Raw genomic sequence first — 9554 nt, forward strand, 5'->3', positions numbered from 1 at the left:
GTAAATTAAAATTACCTTTGAAGCTCTCGAAAACCGCTTTTCCTCGCTGAATCTCGATCCGAACTCTTTCAGACCACCACTAGAGTTGACCTACTATCCTTTGGACTCAGAACCGGGTTGTGGGACCTGGTGGATGAAGAAACCGAGAGAGAGAAAGAGATGGAAAAAGAAAATGGAATTTGGACAGGGTTTGGGATTTTTTTTTTAGCCCAATTTTGAAAACAAAATTGGAAAAATGTCAAAACTTTTTTCATCCAAATTGAAAGCCCAATTTATAGAAAAAACCATGCAACAATTGCATGATTCATAAAAACCCAACACCTAGAATCCATTATCTAAGTGAGCTTAATGTCTCCACTATAAGCCAACACCTAGCCCACTATTTTTTTTAGTGGAATTTTCCAACAAAAGTTTGGATTTTCCCACTAACTTTAGTCAAAGGGCAAAATAGTCATTTTGTCAAAGTCAAACTTTGACCAAAAAGTCAACATTTTGACTTTTTATGATTTTTCCCGTGTTGACTAATTTTGACCTCTCGAGCATGAATCCGCATTCATTTTCTCAAAATTCAAATCACATTTGAAAATAAGGTCGGTCAAAGTTTGACTTTTCAAAGTCAAAAGTCAACTCTTTGACTTTTTACATCTTTGACCATTTCTGAGCTTCCGAATATGAACGTATTCATATTCTTGATATTTAAATCACATTTAAATATTAAATCTGTATCTCTAAACTGAAGAACCGACCACTATATCACATATACTTGTCGGTTTCTCTCTTTTCACCTAATTCGAACAATTCGAATTATTCTATCATACTGTTCTAAGTTTATTCCATATGAGCTAGTAGGGGAACCTAATAGACCTATAGATCATGGGCTCCAACAGTCTGAGATTAGCTGGCTAAACTCTTTAGACGGAGCTAATCAACATTCGTTAACTAACGGGTCATTCCACTATAGTCCCGTAGTTACACTCCCCTCACTATAGATATATTTGTGTCCATAACCATGATTAGTAAGCTAATCCTTCATAGGTTGTTTGTAATCTCGGCTGGGTCATAAAAACCGTTTTACCCCCAAGACTACATCTTGTTCCTTAAGTTCCACTGATCCTCTAATGAACAATTGGTTTAAGGTTCAACCTATAAACCGAATCCCTCTCGGGCCAAGGAGAGGGTGGGGCCCCTTGTTCAAGACCTGGATTCAGTACTAAAGATAACAACCTATCTACTATTCCTAAAACGGGTAGGAGTGAATTCCATCTTGCACCCTATGTTCCCAGCTATCCACCTGATTTTACCCCTAAAATGGGGGGCTTATTGGGTCAACAATGATGAGCTTCCCTCACCTATGTAGATCTAAGGATAATTTCTAGTTAACAGAAGTTCATAGTTACCTCAGGATTAAGATTAAGTTACCAAGGTCATCAATTAACGCAATAGTCAGTTTTATACATAAAATGGTATTTAAAATGTAAAAAGTGACTATTTCATGGTTCAGTCTTATGCAAACTCATTACATAGGATGCCCCCACTCACATATCTCTATATGAACGATTCAGGATTATATCGTTTATACTAACTACAAAGTGGGTCGCATCTATAATGTCCCCAGAATAAGGCGCCCAACATTATTCATATACAATAGACCATTTTGACTATATATTTGAACTTGATCCACATTTATGTCACTACATAAAGTTCAAACTACATTAAATAGCCTCAGAACCTTAGTTTATTGGATTCAATATTACAATTTCAATAACAACTTTATCGAAAAACAAAGAATATGTTTATTAATTTACAAACTACGAGTTTTAGGACATAAAATCCAATAGGATTGTCCTTCTATTCCTGCTCAAAATGGCACTCGAAACGTTCGAGAGGCACACGAGCGCTGGATAAAGGTAAATGAAAAGGCCTGGGCATATATCTTGGCCTTTATGAAGTCTTGGCTAAAAAGCATGAAACTGTGATCACTGCCCGTGAGATCATGGAGTCCCTACGGGGGGATGTTTGAACAACCGTCCGCACAGCTCAGGCATAACCCTCTAAAACACATCTTCAATGCCCGTATGCAAGAAAGAACATTTGTTCGAGAACACGTTCTCAACATGATGGTCTACTTCAACGTGGTGGAGATGAATGAGTCTTTCATCGATGAGGCCAGTCAGGTTAGCTTCATCTTAGAATCTTTACTTGAAATTTTCCTACAGTTTCATAGCAATGCTATTATGAATAGCACCTTGCTCAATGAGCTTTGACTTTTTAATCCTTAATGAAAAGCAAGGAATAAAAGAGAGAGGAAAATGTTGTCTCGTCCTCTAAGAAGTTCTACAGAGAATCGTCCTCTGGAACTAAGTCTATGTCTTCCTCTTTTGGCACCAAAAAGTGGAAGAAGAAGAAAAGTGGAAAGGGGAAAGCTAACCTACCAATTGCTGCCCAAAAAGACAAAAAGGCCAAAGCTATAAAGGGAATCTATTTCCATTGCAACCACGAGGGACATTGGAAGAGGAACTGTCCCAAATACTTGGAAAAAAAGAAGAAAGCCAAGTAAGGTAAATTTGATTTACTTGTATTGGAGACTTGTTTAATGGAGAATGATGATTCAGCCTAGATAATTGATTCAGGCACCACTAACCATGTTTGTTCTTCATTTCAGGGAATTAGTTCATGGCAGCAACTAAAAGTTGAGGAGATGACGATGCATGTTGGAACTAGGCATGTCCTCTCAGATATGGCAATGGGAAGGCTTCAACTCTGCTTACAGAAATCTTATATTTTATATGTGATTCCAGGCTTGAAAAGGAACCTGATTTCTGTAAAATGTCTTATTGAACAACATTATTCTCTGAATTTGCAAGTAAATAAAGTGTTTATTTACAAAAATGGAGTATTAATTTGTTATGCTAATCTTGAAGATAATTGATACATGCTAAGGCCTTTAGTAACTAAATCCCTCTTTAACACTAGAATGTTTAAAACGGTGGTAACTCAAAATAAAAGACTTAAAATTTCTCCTAAAAAAAATGCTCGTCTTTGGCACCTAAGGTTAGGACACATCAATCTCAATAGGATTGAGAGATGGGTTGAGAATGGACTTCTAAAGGAGTTAGAAGAAAATTCTTTACCTGTGTGTGAGTCATGCATTGAAGGCAAAATAACTAAAAGATTTTTTTTACTGGAAAAGGTCATAGGACCAGAGAACCCTTAGAGCTTATACATTCCAACCTCTGTGGTCCGATGAATGTTAGAGCAAGAGAAGAGTTTGAATATTTCATCACTTTTACTGATGATTATTCAAGATATGGGAATGTTTATTTAATGCAACATAAGTCTGGAGCTTTTGAAAAGTTCAAAGAGTTCAAGGCTGAAGTTGAAAATGCATCAAATAAAACAATTAAAACATTTTAATCTGATCGAGGTGGAGAGTTTTGGATCTTACATTCTAGAATTATTTTATAGAACATGGAATTATATCCCAACTCTCAGCCCTTGGTACACCTCAGCAGAATGGTGTAATAGAAAGGAGAAATCGAACCCTGTTGGATATGGTTCGGTCTATAATGAGTTATGCTTCCTTACCTGACTCGTTTTAGAGTTATGCAGTACAGACAGCAACTTATATTTTGAATTGTGTTCCATCCAAGAGTGTTACAAGAACACCTTTGGAATTATGGAATGGTCGTAAAGGTAGTTTATGTCATTTCAGAATCTGGGGTTGTCCAGCACATGTGCTTGAGGTAAATCCTAAGAAACTGGAACCTCGTTTGTGCCTATTTTTAGGCTACCCTAATGGAACAAAAGGTAGTTACTTCTACGATCCTAAAGAAAATAAAGTGTTTGTGTCAACAAACACTACATTTCTAGAGGATGACCACATAAGGGAGCATAAGTCCCACTGTAAGATTGTGTTGCCAAGGAAACTCTGAACTTTCAACAATAGTTGTTGAAGAACCCACACCTCAACAAGAGTTGTTGAAGTTGATTCATCTAGTAGGTCATGTCCACCTGACGTAGTGGAAGGGTTACGAACCCACCTGTCTATTATATGGGTTTAACAGAAATCCTAGCTGTGGTAGATGACGAAGATGTTAAGGATTCATTGTCTTACAAGAAAGCAATGGAGGATGTTGACAAAGATGAGTGGATCAAAGCTATGGATCTCAAAATAGAGTCTATGTACTTCAATTCTATTTGGAATCTTGTAAAGCAACCTGATGGGGTAAAACCTATAGGTTGCAAATGGATCTACAAGAGAAACGAGTTGCTGATGGGAAGGTGCAAACCTTCAAGGTTAGACTCGTGACAAAGGGTTATACCCAAGTTAAAGGAGTCGATTATGAGGAGACTTTCTCACCTATTGCCATGTTGAAGTCTATCTGGATCCTCCTGTCCATTGCCTCATATTATGACTATGAGATCTAGCAAATGTATGTCAATACTACTTTTTTGAATGACAATCTTGAGAAGACCATTTATATGGAGCAGTTTAAGGTATTCACAACCCAAGGTCAAGAGCAAAAGGTTTGTAAGTTTAATTGTTCCATTTATAGATTGAAGCAAGCTTCTCAATCTTGGAATATAAGATTTGATACTACGATCAAATCTTATGGCTTTTATCAAAATGTTGATGAGCCTTGTGTTTACAAGAGAGTCATCAACAGTTCAGTAGCTTTTCTAGTTCTGTATGTAGACGATATCCTACTCGTTAGGAATGATGTAGGTCTACTGACTGAAATTAAGAATTGGCTAGTGATCCAATTCCAAATGAAAGATTTGGAAGATGCACAATTTTTTCTGGACATTCAGATCTTTAGAGATAAAAAAAAAAACGCTAGCTCTGTCTCAAGCATCGTATATTGACAAAATGTTTGTCAAATTTTTTATGCAGAACTCCAAAAGAGGTTTACTCCCTTTCAGGCATAGGGTTATATTGTCTAAGGAACAGTGTCAGAAATGGATCCCCTGTGCATCGATTGTTGGAAGTCTGATATATGCGATGTTATGTACTAGAATTGACATCTACTATGTAGTGGGGATAGTCAGTAGATATCAGTCTAATCCAGGATTTAATCACTAGACCGCTATTAAAAACATCCAAATATCTACAAAGAACAAGGGACTATATGCTCATGTATATCATTCTTGATTGGACAGATTGAACTGTTTAGCACTATTATTGTAATATTCTCAATTTTCATATATGAAGTTGGCACATTAATTAATTTCTTCATAACCGTCTCTATTTTTATTTTTATTTTTTTAAATAAAACCTCATATTATTCGGCTTCTAAGGGCAAATTGTATTACAATCGTTTTCCATCATTTGAAGGAATAGAGAAAACACAGGGGTTAAACGAAGTGCTATAAGACGAATGTTTTCAATCTAGCAAGCAATTTCAGCATCTGAAAAGTTTTTCTCCAAGATTAAGTTGATAACTGTAGAGCAGTGAAGTTCCACGATTATCTTCTGAATTTTCAAAAAGGCAGCAAATTCCAATCATTTGAATCGCATGGGTTTCAACAAAAGGATCATATGAGATATCCAACAAGAGGGACATATAGATATTCAGCATGTGGATGGCCGAAAATGCAATAATTGAATAACAATGCCAGACGATTTGGAAGAAAATCTCATCAATGTTGTTTGGGGAGGAGCCAGGTTTTTTTTCACATTTTGAATATCAAAATCTTAGATGTCAATTGAAAATTATGAAATGTCCAAAAGCTTTCACAATAATTATTTATCCAATCTCTTTTGATAGATGGATGAGGTAGATCAACCCTTTTAGTTTGTTATTCTGGTCATTCTAGATTGCCCAGAAACTTGTTGCAATGATCTTCGATTTGTTGAATTGGATATGGTTTGTTAATTTGTTATTTCGATGATGCCAGATTGCCCATAATGATCTCCAATTTGTTTGTGTTGCAGGAACTGGATATGCGTTGTCATCTATCAATGAAGCTGTCATTGAAATCCATATAGAAATCTTTAAATTTGTCCCAAATATCTTTTGCTATTTTCACTAGATGAATTTATGCATAACCGTTCTTCTGACACCACTTGTAACCGGATTTTACAGAGTAGGTTTCATGTTTGTCGTAGTGCCATATTAATTTATCATTCATCTTCAGGTTTAGAGAATGCTCTTGATAATATCATGATCTTCGTTTGTAGTTGTTTTTTACTAGTTCATCATTCCATTCACGTGTAATAAGTTGTACAACTTTTATTCTGTTGAACCTCATATTAATGTATCTAGAAAATCTATGGATCCTTAAACATATTGATTGTAGAGTTATTTGCAACTCTAAAACATAAAGAGATGAGCCTTTAGGACTTTTGAAATTAGTAAATCAAGGTTGGAGATTCTCCATGCTTGTTTAGTGCTTTATTGAAATTTTAAATCCTAAAGTTCAAACCAGCAAAGCAAAGGGTAGATCATTTTATCCAATAGGTTTTCTTTTTCTTTTAAGTAGTTCCCTACCAAAATCTTGAAAATTTTCTAGTGATTTCTACCTATAATTGTTTAGGAATCTCATCACATAGGTAGGAATGGCTTGACTATAATTTCTTTTCTCCCTATTGAAAAGAAGTTTCTTTTCCATCATTCAAGAGTTTTTCGTATTTTATTTTGATATTTTTAGTTACTCGTGAAACCGAAATGCAAAAAAGTTTGGACTCGGGTGGGTATATTTTAATTTTTTTTGTTTGCTTTTTTAATTTACAATTATCAGCACGGGATGGAAAGCGATTAATTTAAGCTTTTTTTAGTCTTTTCAAATTCTTTTTTTATAATCGATTCGGTGTGGCCTGCACAAAGTTGTTTATTAATTTGTACATGTGAATCCCAAATGACAAGCATCTCAAATTAAAAAATACAAAACAAAACAAAAATTATATAAATATAACACAATACAATTTTTTAGATCCTAACTCTTACATTATGATATATTTGCAATTTTTAAAATATTGTGATACATTTAATAATTAAGTCCTAAAAATGCTATACAATTAATTATCAATCTTAGTGAACGAGACTATAATTTGGATTAAAATATTCGCTCTTATTTTTAGAATTCAAAAAGGAAAAAAATAAAAATTAAAGAGTAAAGAATTTAGAACCGAAAAATAGAGGCTTTAATCTTGTAAATTCTTTGATTTTAAAATCTTGATTTTTGTGGCTTTTTATAATTATTTTTAGATTTATTTTTTAATCTTCACTTTATGCTAAATTTATATTATTAAACTGATATAATTAATTTCTCATGTTGCACTTAGTATCAAATTAGTCTAATAAATTAATCAAATTAGCATTGAAAAAAATCAAATTTAATCATTAAAATGAATTAATTAAATTTTAAAAAATTTAATTAATTGAAACACAATTAATAAATGAAGTCCAATAAAGCTTAAAAGCCCAATTTCAATCTTAAACCAAACACATTCTAGAAGGTATACAATTTGTTATAGTTTAACCATACATAGTAAGTGGGTCGATCCGACTCAATTTGGATTGGGTCAATCGCTTTTTTTTTTTTTTTCGCGAATACCACAGGTATATTTGGAAGAGTGAACTAAAAATTTGAGGAAGTCAAATTCATGAGGAATCAACAAATCTTGAAGATCACAAAAAGAATGGTAAACTACTTCCTTCTTTTTTCTTTTCTTGTTCGAGTGTTTCTTTTTCTATTTCTTAGAGAGATGGAGGGATTTTGCTCTATCTTCCAAAGAGATGTGTGTCGGATGAGCCCGTAATTAAAATAGGAATCTTAATTATCGAATGGTTTGGTTCTATTAAATTGAAAACTTTCAATTCCGTTCGAATTACATAAAACAGACCCAATTCGGTTCCAGTTTACTTAAACATAAACTAATTTTCTTTAAAAATTATTTCTCCTATAAATTTTTCACATTCTTTTCCTCCGTTTTCTCTCATTCATTTTCTATCATTTTCTAATGGCTCTTTCATCTATATCGATAGTTGTTTTGGTTTTTATTCATCCTAATATTCTCTACTTAATTGATGTTACTGCTGCCTGGGCATTTGTACATCATTTTTTGGTCATTCTAGGGCTCTTCACAATATGTTATTGTTTAACAGCTTCTCCATGCTAATTTTTGTATATGAAGTTGGTACATTAATGAATTTCTTCCTAACTGTGTCTATTTTTATTTTATTTTTTTTAAATAAAACATCATATGATTAGGAAGGCAAATTGATTACAATCGTTCTCCATCATGTGGAGGAAAAGAAAAGACAAGAGATAAATGAAGTATTGATAAGTCGAATCTTTTCAATCCGACAAGTAATTTCAGCATGTGAAAATTTTTTCTCTAATATTAAGTTATGACTAAAGAGCATACGAATTTCATAATTATCATCTGAATTTTAAAAAAGGCAGCAAATTCTAATCCTTTAAAAATCACAAAAGTTTATATGAGAAAGAGGGACATATTAGATATTCAGCATGTGGAGGGCCGAAAATGCAATAATTGAACTAGACCTCGATCATAATTACAATGTCTAGTCTGGACAATTTGGAGAAAGAACTCATCAATGTTGTTTTTAAGAAAAATCGTTGTGAGAGGAGACTAGGTTTGTTTCCCTCTTTAAATATCAACTATAATTGTGAGACGTAAAAAGCTTTCACAATAATTATTTATCTAGTCTCTTTTGATAGATTGAAGAGGTAGATCAACTCCTTTAGTTTGTTATTTCGGTTGTTCCAAATTGCTCACGAACTTGTTGTAATGATCTCTAATTTGTTTATGCTGCAATGAAGTTGTTGAAGTCCATATAGAGATCTTAAAATTTGTCCCAAATATCTTTGGCTATTTTTACCTGATGAATTCATGCATAATTGTTCTTTTGTTCTTTTGATACCAGGATTTTACAAAGTAGATTCCATGTTTTTCGTAGTACCATATTAATTTATCATTCATTTTTAGGTCTAGAATGATGCTCCTGATAATATCTTCGTGTGTAGTTACTTTTTGAGTAGTTCGTCATTCCATTCACTCTCAGGTGTAATAAATTTTGCAACTTTTACTCTGTGAACCTCATATTTATGCATCTAGATTTAAATGCAGTTCCAAAAGTAAAGACAAAACTATAAATCGAGGTTGGAGAAAATTCTTCTTGTTTGTTTCGTAGCGAGTGCTTTATTGAAATCTTCAAGGTCGCTAAAGTTCAAAGGCAAAGGTACCACTTTATCCAATGTATTTTCTTTTTCTTTGAAGTAGTTCCCCATCGAAATCTTGAAACATTTCATATAATTGTTTATGAATTTTGAAGATCCTCGTCCCATAGATAGGAATGGCTTGACTGATAATTTCTTTTCTAAGTTTCTTTTCCATTCTCGAAGAGTTTTCCATATTTTATTTCGATATGTTTTTTTATTTCATTTTTATTTTTATATTTTTAGTTACTCCTAAAACCGAAATGCTTCAAGTTGCTTATTAATTTATACATGTGAATCCCAAATGGCAAGCACCTTAAATATTAAAAAAAAATGGATACAAATATAAAGCAATACAAGTTTTAGAT

The sequence above is a fragment of the Benincasa hispida genome, chromosome 11, assembly GCF_027475165.1.
Source record: "Benincasa hispida cultivar pf3 chromosome 11, pf3_genome.v1.1, whole genome shotgun sequence".
Lineage (NCBI taxonomy): Eukaryota > Viridiplantae > Streptophyta > Magnoliopsida > Cucurbitales > Cucurbitaceae > Benincasa > Benincasa hispida.